Consider the following 11,051-nt stretch of genomic DNA (forward strand, 5'->3'; position numbering starts at 1 on the left):
TCACACAGCGGTAGCGCAGGCTTTGAAGAGCGGTGAGTAATCTTACAATAATGAGGGGCATTTCACAACATTTGGCATCTGGTGATGCACCAGTGGGGCAATAGCAACCAGTGAACTCAGCTCTACTGCCATCCGTGAGAAGAGAAGAGAAGAGAAGAGAAGAGAAGAGAAGAGAAGAGAAGAGAAGAGAAGAGAAGAGAAGAGAAGAGAAGAGAAGAGAAGAGAAGAGAAGAGAAGAGAAGAGAAGAGAAGAGAAGAGAAGAGAAGAGAATATCTGATTGGCATCCCCACCCAGGCTTACTTTGACCTCCACAGTAACTCTGCTGGGCCTGTCTCCCCTCTGCAGCCTACCGACTGTATTCCCTCCAGCCCTCACTCCTCATCTCTCATCTTTGCTCTCACATGCTTCCACATAAACAAAACATGCCTCATCTCCATTCCCTCTTGACTCGCTCTTCACTTTTTACATCTATATACTTAGCGTCTGTCATCGCTCTCTCCCCTTCTTTTCCCTCTCCTTTGTTGACTTCTCTCACGACTCTTTATCTCTCTTTTCCCTGCTGCCCCCCCCCCCTTCAGTCCATTCCTGTGGCCGCTCCCCACAGGCAGTGATGCAATCCTCTGACTCCTGCGCGCAATCACAGGGTCTGGAGTTGGAGCACCAGCCAAGCAGGGGCGTCACCACACCACACTCAGTAGGAAAGCAACGGTGGAGGAAAGAAGGGAGGTGGGGAGACGAAAGAAAGGAAGGAATGAAGCCAATGAGAGAGGAAGTTAAAACAGCCCGACACTGTGTGAGCGCTGGGTGATAGAAGAAGAAAAAAAAAAACAGCTATGATAAAAGTGAGCATTTATGTTTCCCAAAGCAAAAGTTTGGGTGATTTTTTGCTTGCGTGCGTTCAGCTGTGTATCCTCTTTCGAGCACACTAAATTACATCTACTGAAGGAACTTCTGAAATTATTTAATTTATCAAACATCAGGACTCTCCACCCCCACACCCATCCTCACATCAGCCTACTAACCAGCTGCTGCTGTTTTGCTGGGGTTTACTGAAAAGGGTCTGTATTTCGGAAGTGACGGTTCTTTGCTACTCCCACACTAGATGCTGTCATTCCAGCTCACTCACACAAACATTAGCATTATTCTAACAGCCAGACGTGCGATATGACATTTAAGCGAAGGAGCAAATTTTATTGTTTGATTTGGAGGTCTGCATTTCTCTCAAAGTAAACCTCCTTTCCTCTTCATTTCCTTGGTGGGGCAGTGCAGATGAAATATGCTAATACTATGTATATACAACAGACGTGGAGTGAAATTCTTTCCACTAAAAGTCTGAATCGTACAGCACTTTAAAGTAACTAAAAAGATTTAAACTTATGTTATGAATTTAAAAAAATGATTCCACGAGCGCGTGGACGCACCTCTGCTTTACCAATTGTGCCGAGGCAGACCTCCCCTAAAGGCAGCAGAAATGAGCGCAAGGTCAGGATAGGAATGCAAAGCACTGGCACCTGCCTAAATCTTTAAATTACCAGGTTGCCTTAGCAACACACACACACACACACAAAAGCTATTGTTGACCACTCCCTAAAACCCAGTTCAGGATTTAAGCCTAAAGAGAAATGACTTCAGCTCAAAGCCAACAGGTGTGTACACTAAAATTTGAGGATGTATGAAAGTATATACTTAAATTACGATGAGAGCTTTAAACTCTTTTCAAAACATCTCAGAGTGCATAAAACGTCTTCAGCTGAACTCTCAACGGGACAAGTTATTTTCTCACTGGTAACATCCCAGAATAAAGCATCTGAGTAAGAAAGCATGGGAAAGTCAGAGAACCCCCTCTTTCCCTTTCTCCTCTACAAAGTTCAAAACAGTCAGAGGGCATTTTATTAGGGTTGATACTTATAGAAACTGAGGCACATTAAGAAGAACTGAATTACTTTTAGCACCGGTGGATCTGTCCCTGTGGTCTATTGATTCGGTGACAACATTGGGGTGCGAATTATAGTATGCATCCACACAGTGCAGGCACACACAGACATACCGACTGTCCGGCTCTTGGGTACGAACCCATGCACGAGTGAGCTGCATGCTTAGCTGTGTGCTGTGGAGTTCAGACCAGTTCAGAGCGCTGTGGTACCGCTCCAGCTTTTGGGAGGGGTTCGTCTGTCTAACAGTCATTTCCTGGACGGGAATATTATAGCACCACACGCATGAGAAACAAACCCCTTTCTTTTTACACACTGACTCCAGCCACTTTCATTTGCTTGCAACTCAATAGAGAAATCCCTGGGAAGTAGGTCTTCTTATTCAATAGCCTCGGTAATATGATTCCAACAACAACTTTATGCAACACGGCCTCCTGTAGGCTCGAGGCGAGGCACGGAATCGGTGGGTGCTCTTCATTTTGCAGGCTTACGTCTGCTGCACCTTTAACTTTTAAACTCCTTCACCCCTGTCGCTTTCTCTCAAGCGGTGCTGGGCGACACCTGTGCACCAACTGTACTGAATGGCAATAACAAAGAAGGCGGGGCACGGGCCCAGATGTGCTCTGGGAGTGTCTCCACTGGTGCGGCTTTGTTAGCATGTGGGTCTATACGTGTGCACGAATGTGTTCATGTACAAAGAGGAGGGACAGAAGAGGGGCTTTGCTTTCCAAGCCGAAGCATAATGAAAAGGGAGGAAAACAGGAAGAGGGAGAAATGCACAACAGCAGAGAGCAATTAGCAGACTAAGTGACGTGATGCATGTTTTCATGTTATGGACAGCAGCAGGACTGTTGTGGAGCTCCTGCTTCTTTAAATCTCGGTGTACCCCCAACTCCCAGACTGTCTGCTATACCTCCATTTTAGCCCTTCTTCCTCCCTCTCCAGTGATCGCACGTATACATGTAGGCACAAAGCTTGTGTTGTCTTTTCCTTGTGAGGCTCTGCCAACTTAATGGCAGCCCTGTGTTCTCCCTCCTCACATGGAGCGCCTGTTTTCTCTGAGTAACCCTCCGCCCCATGTCTCCTCCCACCATGGCTGGCAATATGACAAGGTCAATATGACAGTCTTTTCTCTCCCTCTCTCTTTTTCTACCTTTGTCTCCCACCCCTCTCCTTTTTTCTCTGTATTTCTGTGTTCTAGCTCAACTGGTGACAGGCTCCACCCTGCAGCTTTCATCTTTTTTTCCCTTTTTTTTTTTTTTGAAGCTCCATCCAAGAGTGGGAAGCAGGGAAAAAGAGAGCAGAGAGACAGATGCAAAGGGACAGATGGAGGGTGACTGAGATGGCGACAGACAGAGTTGAGCATAATGCTGTAAAATGGAACAGCACTAAACTCTCGATTTAAATTTGTTGGCGCGTCCAAGTCGTGCAATCGGTTGGAGCTGAGCGTCAGAAAGATCTGGAGCCGATTCCTCCTCTCGTTTTGGCGAAACGAGAGATCGAACGGCGAAGAACCAAATAAATGTGTTGTGGAACAAACCGCACATCGGCAGCCTGAGAAAGAGTCTCAGTTAGAGCTGAAGGTCAAGAAAATAGCCATGCTCTTGCATCTGAATCAATACCAACACTTTAGAATCAGATAAGGAATGGCAAAGTCAACTATGACTGACAGCACCGATTATTAAAGACACGAGCAAACAAAGAGCGAGTACGCGGCTTTCAGATGGCGACCATCAATAGTTAAGATGGCCACTGAAGCCAATTCACTTTTAGCGAGCAAATAAAAACAGTGAGGCTGTTTCACAGAAGCGTCTGAGGTCAGAATTAGTCTCAAAAAGCAGCCTCAAACTTAAAACATTCCCAAATTACATAAGGCTCCCTGGTAAGAGGGGAAAAAAAGGGAAAACAACCATGCTACATATGAATTAAATTAGTGCTGGCAACATCTCCACAACACCACAGAGAAGGTACAAACACTAAGAGGCCAAACTTTCCCCCACTCTAACTCTCTCTCTTTTACTGAATGTATAAGATGGAGAATGTCTTATGTAATGTACATGAAGCTGGGGGCTCATGGAAAGTGGGAGACAAAAAACGTGAGGGAAGGACGGAGGAAGAGAAGGGAATAGAAGCCGAGTTGAACGCGAGGAGGAAATGGAGTCCCAGGGAATTAGGGATGGAGGGGAAGAGGGTGGTAGGAGGGAGGGGGGTGAAGGGGGCAAAGTCTGGAAGCTAGCTGACAGGATTGGATATGCCCAGACAGAGAGCCAGGCCCAGGCCCAGACTTGAGAGCCTTATGTGAATCTCAGAAATGCCTCACCCATCTCTCTCCCTCACCCCCTTCTCTTAAAAAGAAAAAGAAAAAGAAACCCTCACAATTCCTCCCTTCCCAGTCCGATACTCCTCAGCCATACTCACAAGTAGAGCTCCTCCCTTTCTTTTTTCCTCAAACAAGCAAACACACAAAGTCAAACTGGACTGCTGTAGTGCCTCTGAGCACACACGACAGAATCCAAGGTGTTGACCGAGCAAGTAAATAATAACATAAACCAGCTGTGGCTCCACTTCAACCACAATACTTTGGGTATATTATTGTACAACTGGCAGATCCCTTAACTCAGCTCTCTGATCCCTTAAAGGGTCAAACTAGATCTACTTTTACTTTCATTTGCAAGTTAAACAGTAACAATGAAGCTGGAAATGGACCAAAAGTACAAAAAGAAAAAAGGAAAGGAGAATAAAAGGGAAAAAAAAGAGAGCGTCTTCCTCTAAAATCTCCCATGTCTTAGCTCTCTTTCTCTATCTTTCCTCATCAGCAGTGCCCTGCCCCAGACATGGTCTGCATATTGTCTGCAAGGCTTTGCGAGCTGAAATTCTCTCATGATAGAAATACTGAGCAGGGAGTGCAGAAGGCGCTTTAAAGAGAATGGGAAGAGGTAGGGCGGGGTGGTTGGAGTGAAGCACTGAGTTGTCTGTGTTTATTTTGGAAATGCAGGACTGCACACTTGCAGCAGAGGAACTGACCCTAAACTTCACCGTGGCAGATCCTCACAGAAAAAGCCAAGCCCGAGCACTCATTTAGGATGTCCCACACAGGTGATTTAAGAAAAGGGTAGACCATATATCCCCTCGGGGCAGGGGGCTGAGGGGTAGTTTAACCCACCCTGGGGACACAGGAATGGTCTGCTCGAGAGGAAGCAGTGAGGCCGTGAGGTGATTAGTGGTTACAGTTTAACTGGAGAAAAATGCACGGTGCGTGAGCCCCAGCCAGCCTGGGAGCAAAGCGGTATGCACTGGTCTTTTTCAGTTTTCAAACTAGAATGAGTCAAGTCACTATATGCACTTTGTCTATTCTTAATGCATGGGTCCAAGAGTGTGACCCATACAGACACATCAGTCTGCAGCGCTGGAAAATATGTCTGTGTCATTCAGCAAGCACGTGGCAATGATTAAGAATAAAAGATTTGATTCATCTGGAAGTGATTTACTATTATATACAAGTTGATCTACATTCAGGTATTGAGATTTACATGGAAGTAGCCTCCAGGTCACAATGTTCAGCTTGAGGCTACAAGAGAGGACTTTACTAACCAGTGGATGATGCCAAAGTGGTTTTATCCACCCTTTATGTACAGTTAGAGGTAAGCAATTGAATGATTACATTGCCTTAGCATTTTGGCAATAATTTAATTAATTAATGATAACAGGCAACTCATTCATTGCGACTTATCTTCAAATAGGCACAGCTTTCTTAGAAATGTATCCAAAAACTGACCATCCTCTCTTCTCCACCTAGCTTCAGTACAAAGACATTTCTTCTGGCACAACACTTGCATCTCCTGGATCACTGGTAACGAGCTTGAATGCACGACCCCGCCAAACGCGTTCGAGACGTGACATTTCCCTAATGCACGAAGCACGAGGCTGTTCATCTGATTAGCGTTAACTCTCTACAAATGCAAACCCCAAAAAGGACAGGCTCTGCCATGGGAAATCTCAAGTGCTGCAGCTCTTATCCCTGGGAAGATAAACGCAAGTGTGTATCAGGTGCCTTGTTTTCACTGCATGCTGCCTCATTCACTGACCACTGTAATCCTCCCTCCCCTGCTGCTGAGTTGCCTTTCAGCTCGCCTGTAATCCCTAGCAGCTACGGAGCCCCACTGTGATATTAATTCGAACACTCAACTTGGCTTTACCAAGCAGGTTTGTGCAACTTACATCCCACCCACTTACTGGTAGCAATCCTTGCCCTCCGCACAGTGTTTTTTCCCCTCTTAATTGGCAAACATATTGTTGTGGTTTTACCTGAAACTGTGAAAAAAAACCAACTTGCTTCTGCCACCTTTTAGACTTTAGATGAGGATTTCTTTGGCGGCAATGCAAAAAGCACAATGTAACAATCAAATCTATGGTGTCCATTTTTATTGGGCCTCGTTTAAGGTATTAAGCACAAGTGCACCCTGGGTTCCCACCATCTCTCTACCACAAACCTCGTGGTAATGCTGACGCAGGAGTACGCCTTTGAGTTCCACCTTTTCCACCATAAAACAGCTGCCGTTCCCTCACAGTTTGGACCAAAACTGAATGATGTCACGGTTGCGGTGCAATCTCAAGACACATGGAAAATTGAGGAGGGGGTGAATACCACACCCATGATCTGATTTTAGAGACTGGCACGGTGGACAGCCTTAATAGTACATATCCTCTGAGGAACCAACTACAGCAGCCAAAGGCTGTCAGACCTATAACTCTGGCTAGCACTCAGTGCAAGTTGTTGCTCCCAGCAGCAGTCCAGTTCCCAACATATGGCCAAGTATGAATTAAGGGAAGAAAAAGGAAATATACAGCAAGAAAATTACACACACACATCCTGTGAGCGTGGAATGCCACCACAAAGACGCACAGCTGGAGCTCTGTGGACATCTGGCTTTATGGTGGAGATGAGAGACTTTTCTCTGCAATGACTAAATGTTGTGGGAGAGAGTCGTTGCCTGAATAGCGATGGTGATAAATGCCTTTCCGTCTGACCACAGTCTTTCTCTCGGATGGATGTTATGGTTGACCTGCGGCTGAACTGATCATCAGCTGACTGGATAAACAATGCAGCCAGCGGGCTGTGGATGTGAGGAGCACCTGTGCTCACAGTTCTGAGAAGGTTTATGGATTACATAGTGGGGGCCTCAGGGAGGGAGCAAAAGGAGTCTCTCCCTGTGCAGAAAGCCTCCACGGCCTCTTTCGCTCCTTCCCCACATTCTTTGAGAGAGGTCCAGTGGGCCTGTGGCCAGACCTCCTCTCTCCACATGCTGCCTGTGTGACAGTTTTTCTCATGCACCAACACACTATATTGTTCACAGAACACCTCACAGTCACCTTGGAAATATACAGTCATCCAGCTCTTATCCCAGCCCCTGAGTGTGCCTCGTTCTGCTTGTGGCCTAATGCGTTTTAATGATCAGGCCTTATTACCCTCCAGCGTAGGCCTTGTTAGGTCTGCCTTGGCAGGGCAGAGCTCGGCTCTCTCTCCCCTGGCATCTTCTGGAACAATGGGACCAGGGGAGGCAGCCAATGGGGAGAAGGTCCATCCCAGGACCAGTCCCAGTGTGCACACAATTAGGCTTAGGAACAGTGGAATTGCTTAATTGGAGGAAAATAGCGCTTTATCTAGGTTTCTCTGCCAAGGCTCATCCTTGCCCCCCTGTGCTACATGCTTGGCCTCATCTAACTCAGAACTGGATGAAAAAAATTACACAATGGCAGGCATATAAAAACACCTAAAAGAGGTCTTAAGGTCATAGTTATGGGCAAAATATTCTATTTAATCACAACACATTTTATACCCAGTTGCAGCAAGGTGAAAAGTTTAAGTGAGAAAATAAGTAAAAAAAAAGAAAAAAAAAAAAAAGTATTTTCTCATCTTCTTTATTTACCAATAACAAACATCACCGGTTTACGTATCACTCACAAGCATGGAGACGTTGAACTCTCTATCAGATGCGGTGGCAAACATCAGAGAGCTTCTATCAGGGAGGCTCTGTCTTGCACAACAGCTGGCTGAGCGGTGATGCATGCCTCTATATAGGGCGAGATTTGTGACACTGCTCTAAAAATGTCTCTCTCGGGGTCTGTGGAGAGGGATGCTGGATTAAGAACGGATGCAGACACGCGGAAAAGGTCGGTGACGCGGTTTGTGGGTGAATGGCACAAAACCCGGCGATGGCACGCTCGCCTCCACCGGCCTGTTGGCTGTGACAGAGCGGGGAGTCCTGGCTGCAGGATTTTCGGAGCACCGCTGGAGAGAGTCCCCGAAAATAGGTCACTGCCCTGTTTGAACTCGCGCAAATTTTCCCCACAAAGCAGGAGCGCACTCACACCAGCGTGGCCACGCAAGACAAGTGGGCACAACACACAGAACTGACGTCTCAGATAGGGTTGCCTTTGGCTTACCTTGAAGCGAGAATGCCGTGGATGTGGTCGAGATATCTCCGGCTGTGTCCCGATCTCTGCTGTGCAAACTTCGCACGCAAAGTCCCGTGGCTCTAACGGCGTCTGTGTCAAGAAGACCCCTCGTCAGTTTGTTGCTTTTTCTACGTTAAAAACGAAATAAACAGCTGTCATGTCTTGGGAAAATAGAACTAGGTGTCTGGAGAGGCGGTCCGTTTGCAGACCATTGTCAGGATTATTTCTAAGCATTGAAAAGCAAACATAAGCCTTAAAACGCAGCGTGTGTGACAGCTGCTCGTTTAAATAAAGGCTTGTCTACGAGGATGACAGCCTTGTCTGTGGTCGTGGGGTGATATTTTGCATGTTATCCCGAGACTGGAAACCCGTCAAAAAAAAGTGCAAACACCCACAGATCCTTAGCCTGAACTGTTCCCGCTGAGGAAAAAACAACGAAGACCACTTGCTTGTGCTGTGCATCAAAAGCGCATAGGTGATTTCTTCCTAAATTCAAAGCGCATCGCTTAATGGCAACGCTGGTCAAGTACAGGGGTTCCTATGGGTGGTCTTGCTTCTCCAAAGAGGGGGCGGGGGTGAAGGGGTGGGAGGGCACCAAGTGGTGGTGGTGGATAGGATAGATAGGGCGGGTTGGCGACGGGATGTGGGGTAGAGGGAGAGGATCGTCTCTAGCTTCTTCGGTGCTTTTCCAGATGCAGAGGTAGGGCAGGTTTTTTTGGTTTCTTTTCGCGCAGTGATCCCCGTGTGTCTTCTGTCTGAATTTTTTTTCCCTCTCCTCCCTCTCCGCACTCGGGGAGACGCTGAGTGCTGATGGAAGTCTCCCCCACGACCGTCTGACGCGCACAGACAGCCGCCCGGAGCCCAGCCAGCCCGTCAGGACCAGCCCAGAGTCTGCCAGCTCAGCGCATGCTTACTGCTCCGCCCATCCACCATGGGCAGTCCCAGGCTCCTCTCCTAACTAACCCTCTCTCTCCGTGTCCTCACGGTCATCTCTCCGCCCCTGCTCCCCGCCAACAACAGGCCATCGCGCAGGGTGACACCTCTCTTGTTTACAGTTTAAAATGTTATTTTCTTCTTCAGTTTTGTCTCTTTGCTCGTATTAGCCACTAACTCAGCCCTGAGTCGGGTTGAACAGGCTGCTCTGAAAAGACGGAAAACGCCGTTACGTAATTTAAAAGTTCAGTCTCGAGAAGAGAGGAGGCGATCCTTCTGCGAGACAAACGCACATTTTCACCACACGAGCCAAAACATCCCGTACTTGGCTCGTACACTGCACTGTCGTTAGAAATGTCAGTAATTATAAGGATGCATTACTGTAGCGGTAATTAGGCAAAGCTGGTTATATAGCAAATGCAGTCTGTGAGGTAATTAACAGATAGATTATCCTTTTTAAAAGCTTAGCTGTGAGCACCATTTTTACCTTAAAGTGTTTATTTTTTTAATTTCATATTTTGATAATCAATGAATCAGTAAACAGAACAGCCCCCCCCTCCCTTTTTTGTTGTTGGTAGGACACTGTCGCCATAAGTTGTAAGAAAAACATATGAAACATATTTTAAACCTTTATTTGTTTATTTATTTACAAACTTTTCAGTTGCTGCATCTACAGTAGAAATTCACTACCTTGCCTAATTTGTCATATTTGGCTGAATCCTCCTATAATTTAGTGCATTCTTCAGGAAAAAAGAAAGAAGAAAAAGAAAACAAAAACAGCCCCCTCTTGTTTTTGTCATTTGGATGGAAATTACAGACCAATATTATGATTTGAGCACATAAACAGTGTGAAAATGTCACCAACGGAGCAATTTCACCTTCTGGAACAGTTCCCTGCGGCCATTTACTCCTCTTTGAGGTTTCACATAACCCATTTGTTTCTCACAGTAATGGTAAGACTACAATTACACGGTTGAATTTGGGAAACAAAATGTCAGCGTGTTAGATTTTAAAATCTAAATGTCAAAAAAAGAGAAGTGATTGCTTGTCTTGTATTTTGTGGTATCAGCACGTTACAGATAAAGTCAGTGGCACCACAGTGATAGTGTGTGTGTTTGGAGTGTAAATAAAGGGTAACCTGGAGTGATGTGGCCAATGCCGAGCTGTAAGTTACTGTAATATATTAGGATTAAAAGCTCTTTATTGTCATTATAAATGTATAAGTCAGATGCAAAGAAAAAATGAATATCATACAATAATTTGTACAGTATATGTAAAAAAGTGGTACATAACAAATCTACTAAATAATCAGTGTAGATAAAAGGGATCTAAGAGGTAATGTGTCATTTCCAAGGTGCAAATATTTTTGCTGTATATGTATCAGTGCGTACACCACTGTTTTCTGGTCTTATAGGCTTTTATATATGTTGCACGGTTCTAACTTTTAAAGGAATTCACGTTTGTAAAATAACTAGCAGCACAGATACCAACTCAAACAGAAGTCTCTGTCATAATCGATGCAACTTTTTTTCTATCATTTTTTCCTGATAGGTTTCTGTCCGTCTTGTGCCATCAAATGTGTCTGAGTGAGGTGTGCAATGTGGCAGTGACTCGCCCTGGGTTTTCCTTCTACCACCACCAGGGGGCGTAAAGTTACCGGGTGGAAGGTGAAATAGCCTCCGGAGCCTTACATTTACTGCGAGAAAATAAAAAATAAAAACAGTAATCTA

The 11,051-nt window shown here is 45.7% G+C and overlaps 1 protein-coding gene across 2 annotated transcripts in view; it reads right to left on the bottom strand.

Moving 5' to 3' along the window:
* glis2b (GLIS family zinc finger 2b) overlaps positions 1 to 9,497 on the bottom strand; it is a 30,050-nt gene extending 20,553 nt beyond the window's left edge. Inside the window, exon 1 of one of the 2 annotated variants that reach the window (XM_085157919.1) lies at positions 8,377 to 9,497. The gene's annotated coding sequence lies outside the window, so the exon portion shown is untranslated. The remainder of the gene's footprint in view (positions 1 to 8,376) is intronic. The other variant, XM_085157916.1, reaches the window with a different exon arrangement.
* Between the last annotated feature and the right edge of the window lie 1,554 nt (positions 9,498 to 11,051).

The sequence above is a fragment of the Neolamprologus multifasciatus genome, chromosome 4, assembly GCF_963576455.1.
Source record: "Neolamprologus multifasciatus chromosome 4, fNeoMul1.2, whole genome shotgun sequence".
NCBI classification, from domain to species: domain Eukaryota; kingdom Metazoa; phylum Chordata; class Actinopteri; order Cichliformes; family Cichlidae; genus Neolamprologus; species Neolamprologus multifasciatus.